Genomic DNA, 17,104 nt, shown 5'->3' on the forward strand with positions numbered 1-17,104 from the left:
CAAGACCAACTACAGTACAATTACATCAGACAGTAATCCAGAATAAACATGGCGGACATCGGTGTGCGATATGAGAGGTTGAGGGAAAGGTTATGCATGTTTATTTCGAGTCACCTAAAGAAAATATCACAAGTAGAACGTCATGAAATGCAACTCACTAACTCAAAATATGAATAATTAAACACCAAAAGTAGCGCTATAGGGTATTGTAAGTCTAAATGAAATTTCAGAGGGGAAAATAACGCAGGGAGAATTATTTTATCAACTTCAGGTTGAAACAGACACAAAGTATAAAATTATTTCACATATGAATCTCCGCCAGCAAATACGATATATAGATGTCAACAAAGAACATTATTAACCTTACATGAAATACTATGTAACACCACCGTTAACCACAGCCCAATATGCAAAACACGCAACAAATTTCTCCAAAAAAAATTTCAACCCTCCAAAATCCACCTGTATTGTTGAGTAGGTACAAGCGATATTTGTATGATACACTTGACCATCTAAAGCACTCGTCAGCTTAAAACTCACCAGAATTGATGGCACAATTGTACTGTATACATAAAAAACATAATCCTCATGTTCACTCCACGGGAAGTGGGGTTATGTTTAGTTTACACATGTTCATTGTAAAACGTTGAAAATTAATTACATCATTCTTGCACCACCGTTTAAGAATAATTTAGTCTCTAAATCATACATTTTAGTCATGATTTCTGGGACTGATTTAATGTTCGTTGTAGTAAGGTACGTTGGCTGATAAGGCAAATGCTAGGATAGGCATCATTAGTTTAAACTTCGGAAGTTTGCGCTGCACTCGAATTAGATCACCACCTTCTATGGGTATATAATGTCTTCCCTGACAATACACTTGACTTCAAAAGATTAATTCACACAACGTTATTAGTCCTATGATTCGGTTCGAAGTTTTCCTTACGAATGCTCTTAACCCAATTTTGTCTTAATACTAGGTCTTTTGGAAACGGGAACACTGAAGCTCTTACTTACATCCAGGCACACAGCACATAAAACTATAAACATATTGCATAGGTAACTAAAAATGAAGAAAAAACCTTTCAGAGAAGAACATGGGAATCAACATTAACCTTATCATCACCGATTTTGTTGGAATAAATAAGCTCTTTGAGAACAAATAGCTTCTTACGGCACTGAAGGATGATCTGTAACCTTCTTAAGACTATAAATAAATATAATGTACGATTAATAATATTCAAATTTCAGTAAATATTTGGTCACAACACGGCTTGCACAAATCGAAACAAACGCATGCTAGCACTCCAGCTGCCGCCATTACGGACAGTTTCGATAGGTCGGTTAAGGTCTGAGATATTGTAGTTGGTCTTGGTCCTGCCCAAGGAGAATAAAAATCGTTCTTTACATGATCGATAGTTATATTCGATGTCACGACGTCTCGCGGTATATGTATGTATAATCGATTTCATATCGATATTCTGTTATCTGTTGCCACTCGCGAGTAGGTTGATAAGTACAGTACTTCAAAGTGCAGCTATGTTTGTGTACAGTGTTAGTTTGTTAGTCAATATTTTACTTCACGTGAACTGGACTCTTGACATAGTGACTGCCGTACGCCTGAGATAGTCTTCCAATGCATTTTATATGTGATAAAAGAATGGTATGTTGTTAACTTAAAAACATTTTTCTTTTGGTGTTGATAACCTTCAAATTGTCAAATGATCTTAGTTTGCCCTGTTTCATAGGGGCTGTACGCATCGCAACTCCAGGAATAAAAGTTACGATATGTCTTTTGAACCGCCTGTTCCGGTATTTATTATTAATGCTTCTCTCTTTACATAAATGTTGATTGTTTATGAGTAACAATGTAGTAAGTTACCCCATAGTTAAATTGGATTAAAACATGAAGACCGTAAGTGAACTTAAAAAACTACGTTGTTATAGCTTCAATGATATGGTACATACGTGTGGAATTTCACAAATTTCATACCTGTCAGTGTCAGTCAAATAGTGTGCCACCTTTCTTTCAAACACAGTTTTTGTATTGATGATCAGAATGATATCTTCATGTTTCTTTGTTTTAAAACGAGTATGTAGCTTTGTTTTAGAAACATATTATTCTACCTGTATAGCTGATAAATATTTTTCAAATATATGTCATTCACTCCAAGGTTCTTTAACATTGTACAAACCCGAAGGAACATATCTCAACAAAAGTAGGGTTATGTTGTATAGTTATTAATTTTGTTGTGTGCGCTGTGAATGTTCTCCAAAGTTTCTGTGTGTAATTGATCATTCTCCCCATATACTACTCATATGAATATGTCTTTATTTTCATTGTAGGAAGTTGGACTCGGCTTTTAATTATTTCAAGTTAAGAGGTGTAGAACGAGACAAGACCACAGAGCTAGTTGCAAACAGAGGTTTATGCAGGTGCATAGTTTACTCGCAGAGGCATACAGACAACATGGAAAAGCGTAATAGTTTAGAATGAATATGCATAGCCTATTACATTCTCAATGTCCCTGCGAATAGAAGAAGTTGCTGTATGATTTTTTTTACTGGTACCTTGGTTTCATCTGTTTCTCTGTATCATTTCAATTGAAATAGTTAAATTCAATTATCTGAGGTATTCTCATGCCATGCTTACTGTCACCTCAGTAGACAACCTATTTTATTTATTTATACCTACTAGCCACTCCTTTATCTGTCAGTACGTAGTCACTCCTCCTTCATTTAATATTTTTCTTTGCCATTTGCCAACCAATTAGTATCTGAATGAAAATGATTTCTATACTTGTGGGGATGTTTCTCATAATCATTTATTCCCAGTTGGGCTGGGCATTTTAGGTGCATCTGATTAATTCCTCTGCCCTGCAGACTAGGTTTCTGTGTTTGTCCTAATACACACCACTTCATATGCACACACCACATTGCACTACCAACCACCACTGAAACATACAGGTTTACTAATGGGTGCGTATGTTTAGGAGTGAGATAATCATACAAAAATGATGTGAAGGTGTTACCTGAAGTAACAGAAGGGTGGGACCCACCAAACTGTCCTGGTTATGGTAAAGAAGCCAACCATCGCAGTTCACTTGTGGGCGCTGTGAAACGGCTATCATGTGTATTCGTTAGGGTACAAGGAATGAGTAGAGGTGTGAAAATACTGTGTTTATTGCACATTTACCTGACATGTAGAACGCTGAGTAGTACACTATATATGACTAGGAGAGCATGTGGTGACCATGTTAGTTGGTGACTCGTGGGCTTGTCACTAGCCAATATTGTAACCCACAGGTGCTCATGCTGGGCATATCGTCCCACGGGTGCCCAGCACTGGAAGCGTGCGGGCGGGCTGGCAGGCAGCCAGCTGATGAGCGTACTGGTATGCTATTCTGCCACAGTGACGTTGTGGTTACGTCACAGGACATGAAGGTTGGGCGAAGTTCTCCCGGTCAGTCTCGATCACTGCGGTGATATCCGAGTTTGAAATGGAGGCAAAAAAATGAAAGAAAGAGGGCAGAAATCCAAGTCATTTTAAATTTACATTGAAAGGAATAAGCTATTTAAGGGGCAAAAGATCTTCATACGTCGACGCCCTGAACACATAGCATTAAAAACAAAAGCTATTTATGTTCATTGCAGTTTATGTATTTTGACCAGTTACAATAAATAGTTAGGTCTACAATCTCAAATATTTTTGTACTTTACATACCAACGGCCGTAGCCGTGTTGAAACACCGGATCCCGTGAGATCTCCGAAGTTAAGCAACATTGGGCGTGGTCAAGATTTGGATGGGTTGCCACGCGTCGTTGGTGGGGGGTAAGGGAATGGAGGAGCGGAAAGGAACTGGCCACCCTACCGTACGTAAACTCCGGCTCAGGCATACCTCTAAGGAGGTTCGGACCTGCCTTCGGGCAGAATACACCCTTACCTTACCTTATGTACCAACAATCCAATCATGCTTACCGGGAATAACATCAGTTATCATTGTTGTTGTACTTTAATCTTGTATAGTAAATATCTATTTCCTCACTCAGGATGAAACTCCCTTGCCATTTAGAGGCTAGCTATTATTATTGGACACTTGATAAGGTTTAGGTACTATTTTCAGAAATTCATTGAACAAGGAAAGTCACATAACACTGCGAAGAATCAAGCAGTAAACTTGTCGAATTATGTAAATATATTACGTTTTGCTGAATGAAGAACAGGAATGTAATTATTATTTTTAAAAGGAAATACTGTCATTTACTTACAAGGAATTGTAAATCGTAGCTTGTACGCTTAAACCCTGTATCGTTGTAAATTGTAACACAAAAATGATAACGTGTTGTTTTTCTCGGAATGTATGAAGATGAGAAAATAAAACTGACTATTCATATTGAGCACAGTATAAATCAAACCAGAACATCTAAAAGGTCAGTTTTCTGGCCATTAGAATGTTTTGTTTTCTAAATACTGTACGGTACCGCAATCTACATTTCGCTGATTAGTGGAGGAGAGCTTCGTTGTCACAATTGAACGTCGACGCTTCACATTCCTCTCGAGTGTGTTCGCTCTCTCGCTTTACTGTGACGTATGCTTGCTATGTAAGCTGCCTGTATTTACGTCAGGCCAGCCCGGCTGCAACGGGTGCCCAGCTGAGCACCTCTGATCCAAACCAACCAGACCAATGGTCATGTCACTAGCTGCACCTAATAAGCCTTGTGTAGCATGTTATGACACTGTGCGAATTGTGTCATTTTGGATTCCTAACTTCCCTTTTTCAACCATATTATTACATTTTTACCAATGTGCAATAGGGATGTATCATGCAAAATTTGTCCTAGGTAGCATAATGGTAATACACGGTATGCGCTTTCCGTTTCTCAGTTGTTTTACATGAGACTTAAATGTAGTATTTCTAAATTTATAATGGAAACAAAACTTTTACTTCAAATACATGAAAATGAAATTACCGTATTCTGGTGATGTTTTGAAAGAGATGGGAAATAATATTGGTGAAATGACTATTGCGGATTTGAAAGCGGAATTGAAAAAAAAGGGCAGAAAATTATCTGGAAAGAAACAAGTTGACTGAAAGGGAAGGACTAAAAGTACCAACCTTTTATTTTAGTGTTTTTGTTACGATTGAATTCTTTAAGGGCAAATAGCCTTTTGAAAACATGCGTAATATATATTTTTAGGTTAGAGATGTACATAAATAACGATATTTGTATGAGAGCAGTACTGGAGGCTACATCAGTACTACTGAATTGAATTTCCCTTCATCACATGAGTTTCAAGACCTTGTTTCAGATCATAAGACAGATATAAATATTTTAAATTGGAAGTGATGAATTATTTCGTGTTCAGGAAGTCGAGAATTGATGGTGCTCCAGTGTAATATTATAGGTCACTATGATTCAGGGATGCCTTTGCTGGCAAGATGTAGTGTTTACATTGCACTATGTCTTCTGGTATGGGCTAGAATAAAATTGTTACTTTCATTGACCTGTCTCAGTCTTATACTTGGCTTTGACAATATGAAAGTGGCTGAGGTATGAGTGACGCTAGTAATGCCATTCCTTATGCAGCCAGTCCCTGCTATTAATGGTGTGAAAATGTCGCTCATAGGGTCGGTTGGTGCACGCATTTCAGTGGGCTTGGCAGACTGATGTGCAATAGCAACTTTTGGCTCAGTGAGGAAAGTAACGGTAAACTACCTCACTCCTCATTTCCCTGCTACGCCTCTTCAGTGACACCTAGGCCATCTATGACAGCTAATGGTAAACCTGTTGAGTATCCAACCAGCCTTCGGGCTGAATACCCAGCATACACATGATTCAGGGCACACCACTGCATACGGTATTATGACTGCTTCCCCACACCTAAATCTTCTTACTCTTGGGATTATTTTCAAGGTGCCGGTGCCACTCCATGAAAACATCGAAGGTACAGTGTTCTCCTGAAGTCTTCGCCTTTCACCTAAAATGATTGAATAATATTGAAAATTCTCAGCCTGTTTCCAGCCATTCGACCGGGTCAGGAATGGAATGAATGAATGAATGAAGGCCCCAACTAGCGGTGGCGAGGATAGGCATTGTGCCGGCTGCCTAAGCCTTTCACACTCCTCTGGGGCAATGATTGATAGCTGAAAGATGAAATGAAATTGGAGTGTGTTGCTGGAATGAACAATGACAGGAAAAACCTGTGCAAACTCCGCTGTGTCCAGCACAAATCTTACATAGAGTGACCCGGATTTGAACCATGGAACCCAGTGGTGAGACGCCGGTGCGCTGCCGCATAAGCCATGGAGGCTCATTGAATAACAAAGGATGTTATTGTTTTTATGTCCCACTTACTACTTTTACGATTTTTAGAGACGCCAAGGTGCCAGAATCTTGTCCTGCATGAGTTCTTTTACGTGCCAGTAAATCTACTGACACAAGGCTGACATTTGAGCACCTTCAAATACCACCGGACTGAGCCAGGATCGAACCTGCCTAGTTGGTCTTAGAAGGCCATCACTCTTCCGTCCGAGCTACTCAGCCCAGTTAAAATTATTGAAATAGGTCATATTAACTAATCAGAACGTCACTAACTTATAAAATTATTTCTTAATTAGAATTAATTATCTCGTTCACTCGTTTCAGTAATGTCAAAATCTTCAACTGCAAAATGCTTCGACCAGACATTGATATTATGAGTCACACTTTTATTTCTTAGGTCCTGTCTACGTAGCGCATGCAACCACTTTTGTGATTAACCTTGGTTTTGGAACATTGGAATAGTACAATAGTTAGGCAGAACAGTTTTCTTATTTCTTTTTCTGCCATTGCGATATGTTAAAACTTTAACTTCATAAATTAACTAGGCATCATGTATTAAAAACATAGAGGAACAAATGATGATCGACAAGCGCATACCCTGTACCATACCCATATAAATGGTCCGTTATTGGACATTATTATTTTTTCCAGCTAACTCATTCCTGGTTGCCAGCGTTTCGCCCCCGTGTGCTAGGCTGGGCTCATCAGTTGGTACCTAGCACACCTACCAAGACGCTGGCTAGTGCATACCATGGAGGCCACTGTGTAGGCTAATTGTAGCCACCGGCAGTGCCAATGCACAATGAGAGACTTTGTCTCATTATCAAAAATGGCCTCCATGGTATGCACTAGCCAGCGTCTTGGTAGGTGTGCTAGGTACCAACTGATGAGCCCAGCCTAGCACACGGGGGCGAAACGCTGGCAACCAGGAATGAGTTAGCTGGAAAAAATAATAATGTCCAATAACGGACATTTATATTGTTTTATTGGTATTATAAATTTACTCATTCGGGACAAATATTTCAGATTCCCTATGGGAATCAACATCTATATCATCTGATGGCCAAGCAGGCATCAATTTTTGATAATGAGACAAAGTCTCTCATTGTGCATTGGCACTGCCGGTGGCTACAATTAGCCTACGCAGTGGCCTCCATAGTATGCACTAGCCAGCGTCTTGGTAGGTGTGCTAGGTACCAACTGATGAGCCCAGCCTAGCACACGGGGGCGAAACGCTGGCAACCAGGAATGAGTTAGCTGGAAAAAATAATAATGTCCAATAACAGACCATTTATATTGGTATTATAAATTTACTCTTTCAGAACAAATATTTCAGATTCCCTATGGAAATCAACATCTATATCATACCCTGTACCACTCATGAGACATCTATTGGTAGTGTTTCTGTACATCCCGATAGTGAACACGTTCCTCCACATAGGGTTGGCATCAGGAAGGGCATTCCTCTGTAAAACTGCACCAAACTGAACCAACTTCTTTTTGTTTGGGGTACTGTGGAGGGTATGGTGTATGGGACTCCTTTCGTCAAAGGAAGACCTTGCACACAAATCCACATGGTGGCAGAAATACTGAGCACATAACCCCATGGAAAATTCTAAATTCCCATGGAGGGAATTAGATATTTTTCACCAATAGAGCATGTCAAAAACATATCAGATGTAAGGCTTACGATGTGCACGGCCGCCCTGCTTTAAGCGTGTATACAATCTTATATGAAATCTTACCTTATAAAAGATGCTGAAAGTGTCATCCTTCATAACGAGGGACTTCATAAATACCATTAGGATTTTCTGCACACCAATAGCGAGAGTTACGGCTATTCACACGACCATTAAGATGAAACCAGGCCTCATCCGAAAAGAACACAACCTGTGGGTCGAATAAACGATTATTCAGTGATGCAAGATACCACTCACTGCATCTCACTCTCGTAGCTGGATCAGTAGGTTTTAAACAACGGGCCCATGTAAACCTGTATGGTTTGTTGTGTAACAACTTTCTGGCTCTGTGTGCAGACGAAACCGATACCACTACTTGTGCTGATTTTGTGACCTTTCAAGATTCGCACCAATGTCATCTAGCTTTTCCTCTGTTAAAACTGTTCGTGTGCGTGCATGATTTTATTGAGCACTGAGCCAGTAGTTTCAATTTTATTTACAATTATGTGAATCTGTGCTCATGAAGGTGGCACTTCACCAGGAGATTGCTGAACAAATGCATTGCCGACTCATATTTAAAATAACTTTTAAATACGAAAATACGGTGTTGCAGTTATAACTGTCTCACCGTGTTAACAGCGAAGATTCAGACTGGCTATTGATGCTAGGTCGAACACGTGCACGCTCCCTGCAAGGTCAAGAATTATGCGCGCGCCTCCCATACAGCTTCTTAGGTCTTGGAGAGTAGAAACGCTGCTGGACGGTTTGGATTTATAAGGAGACTATATATATATATATATATATATATATATATATATATATATATTGCTTCTGTTAGCTTTTTTTACCTAAGCATTAAAAACAGAAAAAAGTATTAAGCAGTTAAAGAGAAGATGCCTTTCCACATACACTTAAATAGGGTTATCATTAGTTATTTATTTCAAAGGCCTGTAGAATTTTATACCTCTTGTCTTTTTCTTCAAATGCCTTGTATTCAATGGACGTTGGCGGTTAGCTTTCTTTTCCTTAATAGATTTTGTAGCTTCCTTTCCTTAATTCATACAATATATTACTGTTTCATTTCAGGCAGTATTTCCATAATACCATAGCTCAAATGCATCTATAAAACATGTAAGTTTTCAGTTTATCAAAACACAAAATGTAACACTTCGTATACTTTAATGTAAAAAATGACATGTTATAGGTATGTCATAGTGTACTGGTACATTCCGTGCTTCAACATACTGAAAATCAACTTATATTAATTAAGTGAACACAGAAAAGAGAATGGCTTTCTTCTTACAACTGCATCTGTTCTCTTTATTGTCACCTCAGCAAGAATCATTGCTTCCACTCTGTTGTAAAGGACCGAAAACACTTAGTATCGGAAAATTCTGTTTCTGAAGTGGATGTTAAGTTGCAAGTGCATGAATGCATGTCTGGCTTTCTCAATATGGCTCTTAATTTCTTTCCTCGGATCCCAATTATTATTGAGTGTGCATCCCATGTATGAAAGAGTTGGTACTTTCTGAGATACTGTCTTGTTTAGATTTGTTTAACCAGGCAAATGACTGCGTGGTTTGGGTCATCTTGCTGTGAACTTGCGTTCAGGAGATAATGTGTTCGAACCCCACTGTTAGCAGCCCTGAAGGTGGTTTTCTGTGGTTTCACACCAGGCAAATGTTGGGGCTGTACCTTAATTAAGGCCATGGTCATTTCCTTCCCGATCCTAGCCCTTTCCTATCCCATCATTGCCATAAGATCTATCTTGTGTCGGTGTGGCGTAAAGCAAACCGATACTTTCGTTTGCATTGATCTTCGTGCCATATTCTTTACGCTCTCCACCTGCATGGTCCATTAGTCTCTGTAATTCTTTGGTGTTAGCGAACAAGACAATATCATCTGCGCATCTAAGGTTGTTAATTATATGGCCACTGATTATGTTATCATCCTCTGTGCCATCAAAAGCTTCTTTGAAGACTGCTTCAGAGTATATTTTAAATAACAAAAGAGACAATAGACATCCTTGCTGTACTCCTTTCTGAATGTTGAACTCTTCTGATGGTATGTTTTCAATCCCCAAAACTACTTTTTTAGTTACCTGTATAGAGAATTGAACGGCAAGCTTCAGTTCTGTTGACCTCATGAAACATTAATAAGTTAAATGGTTAAATGATGAAAAGTGGTTTAGTTCAAACAGCATTGTGGAATAAAACTCCATGTTATCTCTGTAAGGCAGGGCCCAGTAAAGTAAGATTTAAATGATAGTTGGCGTTCTCGAATGCTATTCATATCTAATAAAAACAGAGTGATTAGAGTGCGATTTGAAAAAGAGTATAATAAGTGGGCCAGTGAAGATTAATTTCAAGTTTTATGGAGTGATGACAGCAAATTTAATCATTGGTAAAAGTTTTTCTAACTTGTTTGTAAAAGAGAGATTAAGAATCCAACTTGGCACAGCTGTCATAATGTTGCAGCGTGCAGCACAAGGCTGCCACTTATGAACTTAGGTCCAGCTAGTGAAGAAAACATGACAATATGTGATAAATCCAGCTAGTGGCAAGACCATTGGTCTAGATTGGTTAGGTCTGGTTAGTGACACCATTGGGCTATACTGGTTAGGTTAGGCTAGTGACAAGACCATTGGGCTAGGGGCAGGCAAAGGGGGTCTGAGAGCATAAGCCCCAAGTTTAGAGCTGCAAAGCACCCTGTGGTATCTTCTGTGAGAGTATTGGCTAGTGACAAGATCATTGGTTAGTATCAAGGGCAATAAAATATTGAATTTTTGTGATTTTTTTTGCTTAAATATGTTCATTCATGTATGTGCTATCATAGCACAAAAGGATTTTGTGAATTTCAAAAGAGAAATGTAGAAAAAATATAATTAAATACTAGCGTGCAGCTGAGGAGTGGACGTGGCATCAGATGACAGTTGTCACAATGTTACTTGTTTGCTCTGAAAAATAAATCTTTACTTTGGTGCCATCTCTTGAGCATTCTGGGTATCTCTTGAATATGTATGTGTTCTTTCAGAAGCAGGTATTTATTTATGCTCTGTGATCGTAAGTTCTTTGAAGTTGTTTGTAAACAAGCTTGTCAGAAGTGTGTTTCGGTGGTGTTATTTCTGTTACTCAGTGTTCAATCATGCCTAAAGTCAGATGTAAAACTCCACTAAAATGGAGAGCAAAAGAAATGCTTACTAGGAGGTGGTCTACAAACCACGCAGAAGAAACACCCATATGTGAGATGGAAGCAACTATTTCTGAGGGTTCAAATTAACATGAAGAGAAGGCCAGTATATGTTTGTTTATATGAGTTCTGAGATCCCTGTATACAAATGCACTGTGTTGTAAATGTTTCAAGGAGAGTGTAACTGCAGAAGTAAGAAATAAGTTCACTTTTTCTAGAAAAGTGGTTATGAAATATGAAAACTGTAGTATTGTTTTGAATCAAATCTACACATGCTCTCAGAAGCAGAAATCTCAAAATAACAAGAGCATGTTTGACATGAACAAGAAAATTGTGGAATCTTTCAACAGCTTTGGTAGGGGATATGCTGCTGTGGAAATATTCTGTTTAGGCATGGACATGAATATCATGAGCAAATTTACTTACTATAGTGTTTTGAACCATATTGTAAGGGAAGGAAAACTTTTTGCCAATCGTGTTTTGGAAGAATCATGGAGGCAGGTACACAAGGCACATATAAAGGAAAATAGTTTTCTTGCAGGTGCATCCGTCATTGACATTTCAGTCAGCTACGATGGTAGTTGGCATAAGAGAGGTTTTACCAGTAACTTCGGAGTTGGATGTGTGATTGACATTTTGACTGGTTTAGTGGTTGTTGGGGAAGTTTTATCCAAGTACTGTCACACTGCTCTGAGACTATCTAGGATATCAGTTTATCAGAGGCTGGCATCCAATACAATTCTCTGTAGATGCACTGCTGGAAAGACTCAAAATGCAAATGAATGTCTCCATAGTATAATCTGGTGAAATTGCCCAAAGGATGTTTTTATATCCAAGAAAAGAGTTGAACTAGCTGTGACAGAAGCTGTTTCACAGTTCATTCAAGGGTGCTACCTGACAGAAGCAACAAGAACAGAGACCACTCCACTATCAGCAAATAAGAAGCGAAGTTAGAGACGAGCGATGAAGGAAGCAAAAGGCAAAGCGGTGCTTAGAATTCAAAAAAAAAGAAGACATGCATCCAGATTGACGGCTATACACACTGAGGAAGCTAGAAAGAGGAAGGAAGGAATAACATACAGCGCAGGTGGATTTTAGAGCGAGGATCGGCGGACGATTGTGTTGTGTAACTTTGACTGCGTTTATCTTTACTTTGTGAAATTGAACATTTAAATATGACTTTTTCATAGTAAATATCCTCCAAATTGGATGAAATGTTTAGAGATAACTCCTAACAGTGCTAACAGTCGTGCGTATCATTTTGAAAAAAAGAAATATTTCGAACCGAAATCTTGATAAATGTGTGTTGTAATTATTTCCATAAAAAGATTCAAAATTTTGAAAATGAATTTAAAGGTACCTCAAAAGATACCCAAAAACCCTTATACAAAACTGACTACAGTATGACTTACAGTCTTCAATTTTTTCAAACACATTAAAGTAAATTTACTATAAAAAAGATGATTTTTGAAAAACCCTTAATAAAACAAAAAATCTTGAAAACTGTTGGATCAGTTGAGTTGTACGTTTGTATCTATGTTTAATAATACTCGCAGATTATTTGTTAAAAATTTGAGACCAATTGATAAATTAGGAAAAAGTTCTCTAGTGGCAAGAACATAAGGGAATATGATGTCCTGATACGTCACTTTTACTGATCGAGTTGGCCGTGCAGTTCGAGGCGCGCGGCTGTGAGCTTGCATCCGGGAGATAGTGGATTCGAATCCCACTGTCGGCAGCCCTGAAGATGGTTTTCCCTAGGTGCTCTTAACTTGAGAGCGTGGGTCGGCAACCACGGTGCCCTTAGCTGAGTCCTGGCATTGCTTCCGCTTACTTGTGCCAGGCTCCTCACTTTTATCTAACCTGTCCTACCTCCCTTGTTCAACTCTTGTTCTTTTTCGACCCCGACGGTACTCAAGACCTAGGAAGTCTTTCATTTTCACACACTTCATGGCCCTTGTCTGTCTTTGGCTGATACCTTCGTTATTCGAAGTGTCGGATCCCTTCCATTTTTTTCTCTCTGATTAGTATTATATAGAAGATGGTTGCCTAGTTGTACTTCCTCTTAAAACAATCATCACCATCTCCCCATTCACTGCATGTCAAGCCTTTGTGGTCTATAATACATTTTTAAGCTGGCATTTGTTGCTTAAGAGAAATACTCCCATTCTGTTATGAGGCTTATTACTCCAGTTCTCAAATGTCTTAGATCTTATTTTACTTCCCTTTTGCCCTAATTCTTTCACAATCTGTAGAACCTAAGGATGTACGACTGTCAGAACTTTCTTGACGGAAATTCATAGTTGTATTGAGGATGTGAATATCTGTGAGCCGAAGAATTTTACATGTACAGTATTGATATGTTGCATTAGGACTTCCCAGGCCGTACAAAGGAGACCGAAGCCTTTAAATTGTGTGTCCACATATATCATTGGGAATGTCAGCTGGCAGTTGTAGCAGTTCTCTTAGTGTCTGTCCCTCCCATCATGATGTCTGAATCTTAGTGGTTGGGTGTTGTGCTATTCTTGCTATAGCATTGTTCCTGTGGCCATTGAGTTTGTTAGTTTATTTGTGTAAATATAAAAAATAAAAAATTCTCTTCTATAACTCCTGCTACACAAAAGGTCTCAAGATATGTGTCAACCCGAGTTCATTACTTCCCATACCCAATACGTATGTATGTGAATAATGCGATGGCAAGAGTTACGGGTGTAAATATGCTACTATTGATTATTATCGTAAAAATGGAAACATACAGGCCTACAGCTGAAAAATATGAGTAAAAATTTTAAGCTCTTTCAATGACATTTTCTTCAGATTATAAAATAATGTATGTTCTCAAGTTAATTCCACTATAGCTTTTATATATATACTGTATACTGAATATCTTGAAGGCACTCTATCAGAGTTTATCATAGTTTGATCAGTTACTAAGCTTTTCAAGTGGAATTTTAATTGCATGTTGCCACCTTGCTGTTTAATGATACACAAAGACACAACATTGAATAGATAGTTTTTAAGTTTGGTGGAGACATGCGTATTGTAGCAACATTTTAAATATGCTTATATAACTTGTTGATTATAAGGCTGAAGATGTCCCCAAGATGAATGAAACATGTTCCTTTAACATGATATTTAAGAATAAACTTTTAAGTATTGTAAAGGTGAACTTTTTTTTAATATAATCAAATCAGATACGTCACCAAATCTGAACAGCAGTTTACAGTGGCCTAATGGGCCTCAAATTGATATTAGATTAATGAATTAATGTCAGAACCTCTCTAGTTACATTTAGCAAAACACTACTTTCTTCATTTTAAGAAATTAAAGGGCTTTTACACTCACTACCATTATTTTGTAGGAGAGCCTAAACAAAAAATGGATTGAAAGATTGAAAATGCACAAGCTGAAGCTCATACTACATGGCCAAGAATTGGAAAACAAAAGTTAATGGGAAGGCTAAGAATGAAATGAAATGGAGCCACTCCCAGTACAAGACTCATACTAAAACGTAATAGGGCTTAAGGCCCGGTGACATGGGATAAGCCATGTTACTTGGTGACTAAGATAGGAAAAGATTAAGTCCGAAAAGGAGCTAGAGAAATTTAGATTTAGAAAACCTAGTCACCAGAAAACAAAATTAATAAGGGAAATGAGGGTACACACTCATGTGTCCTTATATTTTACATAGCCCCCAAGGGGATATTACATTAAGTCCATAGACTGCCTAAAAACCTACATTTTAAGTCAAAAAAAAAAAAAAAAAGAGAGAGAGAGAGAGAGAGAGAGAAAAACCCTACATTTAGATTTTGATGAAACACAGATCGACCTAACAGTTACATGCTAAGGGGAACGCTGGAATCTTCCCTTTGCCACACGTAGATAAAGTGCTGCGCTGTAGCCCCAGCCTCATCATGAGGCCCCCGAAGGGGACCACCTCAATTAACGTAGCACTCTGAAAGTCCCGGTAAAGATTGGCGCTTAAGGCTCTAACTCACAGCTCTATGTAGGGCTAACTGAGTGACCTTTTTTTTTTTGAAAATGACATAATTAAACTGTCTGATGGTGGAACATATCATGATAAGGCATTAATCTTATTGGTTGATAAGTAAGTATTAGGCAGTAGTGACAGCTCAAAAACAGCTTAAGGAGTTCATGTAAACAAACCATAAAACATGGTCATTTTCTGACTAAGTTAACCCATTGAATTTTAATATTATTAGATATATCTGTAACACAGAATACCAATTTAAAATGGAAGATGCTGTGTAAAATATGCCGTATCATAACTGACATAGTATTGTCCCCATTTCTACCATCAAGGTAATTTGCCCCAGACTAGTCCAGACCATACAATGAATGTATGGTAAAATAGCAGTTTCCAATTTCTAATTCGAGGAACACCTGTTCCTTACAGACAGCAATTTTATCTGGAATAATCCCTCTTATTTTCACACTTGAAAGCGGTATGGTACGCACTTGTATTTCCGTCCTTATGCGCTTTATTAAGTCTAAGGAGATCACACTGATTGAGGCCCCCGTATCAGTCAAGGTTTTAACAGCAATATTGGCAATTTTCACATGTATAATCGGCAATGTTCTCGTGGCTATCTCGTCCTTTCTCTGGATATCGGTAACCAATTCTTCTGGATCAACCACCCACACATCAATCTGCGCGATGACCTATACTTCATTCTTCTGCTGCTGTTGCCGTTCCGTCTCCTGCTGCCCTAAGAAAATTTGCGTTTTTTCCCTGCGCAGAATCAAATCCCTGAGCTAGCGGATTTAAATTGCTCCTCCTGTTCCTTTGTTCCTCGTGCTGAAGTCCCTCACTCTCGGCTCCCTCACATCCTTCTTGCGACGCTCTCCAAAATTGCCTCCTTCCATTGTTCCTTTTCTCGTTCCTTCCTGACCAATTCATCTAAGTATTTCTGGGATACTCTTCTGTGCTCTTCGATGTCGTCCCTGATCTACCTTGATTTCCTAGAGCACACCGCCATCGACAATAACATCAAATTTGCTAATATCCAATTCTGGGCTAGGTACATAGATGACACATTTATAATCCTAGATGAACGCTCCATAGACCTCAAAAACCTTAATAACATTGATCATGACATTAAAATTACCTTAGAATCAGAGACAAACAACTCCATCAACTTCCTAGACCTAACAATCAATAGGCACCCCTCTTCGTTCACATATAGTATCTATAGAAAGCCCACTCAAACGGCCACCACTATAAGAAATGACTCACTACACCCCCAAACACACAAAGCGGCTACATATAATAGCTTAGTAGACCGAGCATTCAAAATTCCGATGTCAAGAAAAAACTTAAATAAAGAATTGAACACCATTCGCTCTATAGCAAAATTCAATGGATATAATGAATCCTTTATTGAAAGAATAATCAATAAATTCAGACACCGCCCAAAAACCACCCTAATAAAAGACAACACTAGCACTGCCACGTTTTCCACATTTACCTTCAATAAAGAAATTTACAACGTCACTAACGTTTTTAAAAAACACAACGTTAAAATAGCCTTTCGTACTAACAATAGAAGCACAGAGATCCTACATAACTCTTCATCAATAAATAAAAGTAGTCCTTTTTCAAAATCAGGTGTATATAGGTTTTCTTGCCAAGACTGCAAAAGTTCTTACCTAGGGCAAACAGGACGCAGCTTTAAAATCAGATATGCAGAACATGTCAATGCCATAAAACACAACCGTTTTTCCGCAGTCGGCCTACATATAAAAGAATGTAAGCACAACTTTACTGAAATAAATCAAGATCTTGAGGTATTAGATATTCTAAACAAAGGTTCTTTCCTAGACGTCACTGAAAACCTCTATATTCATTTAGACCAATATTTCAATCCCAACCTAAACTTAAATGATATCTC

The 17,104-nt window shown here is 38.4% G+C and overlaps 1 protein-coding gene across 1 annotated transcript in view; it reads left to right on the forward strand.

Annotated features, from left to right (window-relative positions):
* Positions 1-1,532: 1,532 nt before the first annotated feature.
* Positions 1,533-17,104, forward strand: part of Lap1 (leucine rich repeat containing protein 7 lap1) — a 472,349-nt gene continuing 456,777 nt past the window's right edge. Inside the window, exon 1 of the mRNA XM_067139879.2 lies at positions 1,533-1,663. The gene's annotated coding sequence lies outside the window, so the exon portion shown is untranslated. The remainder of the gene's footprint in view (positions 1,664-17,104) is intronic.

This window comes from Anabrus simplex, chromosome 2 (genome assembly GCF_040414725.1).
Source record: "Anabrus simplex isolate iqAnaSimp1 chromosome 2, ASM4041472v1, whole genome shotgun sequence".
Classification (NCBI taxonomy): domain Eukaryota; kingdom Metazoa; phylum Arthropoda; class Insecta; order Orthoptera; family Tettigoniidae; genus Anabrus; species Anabrus simplex.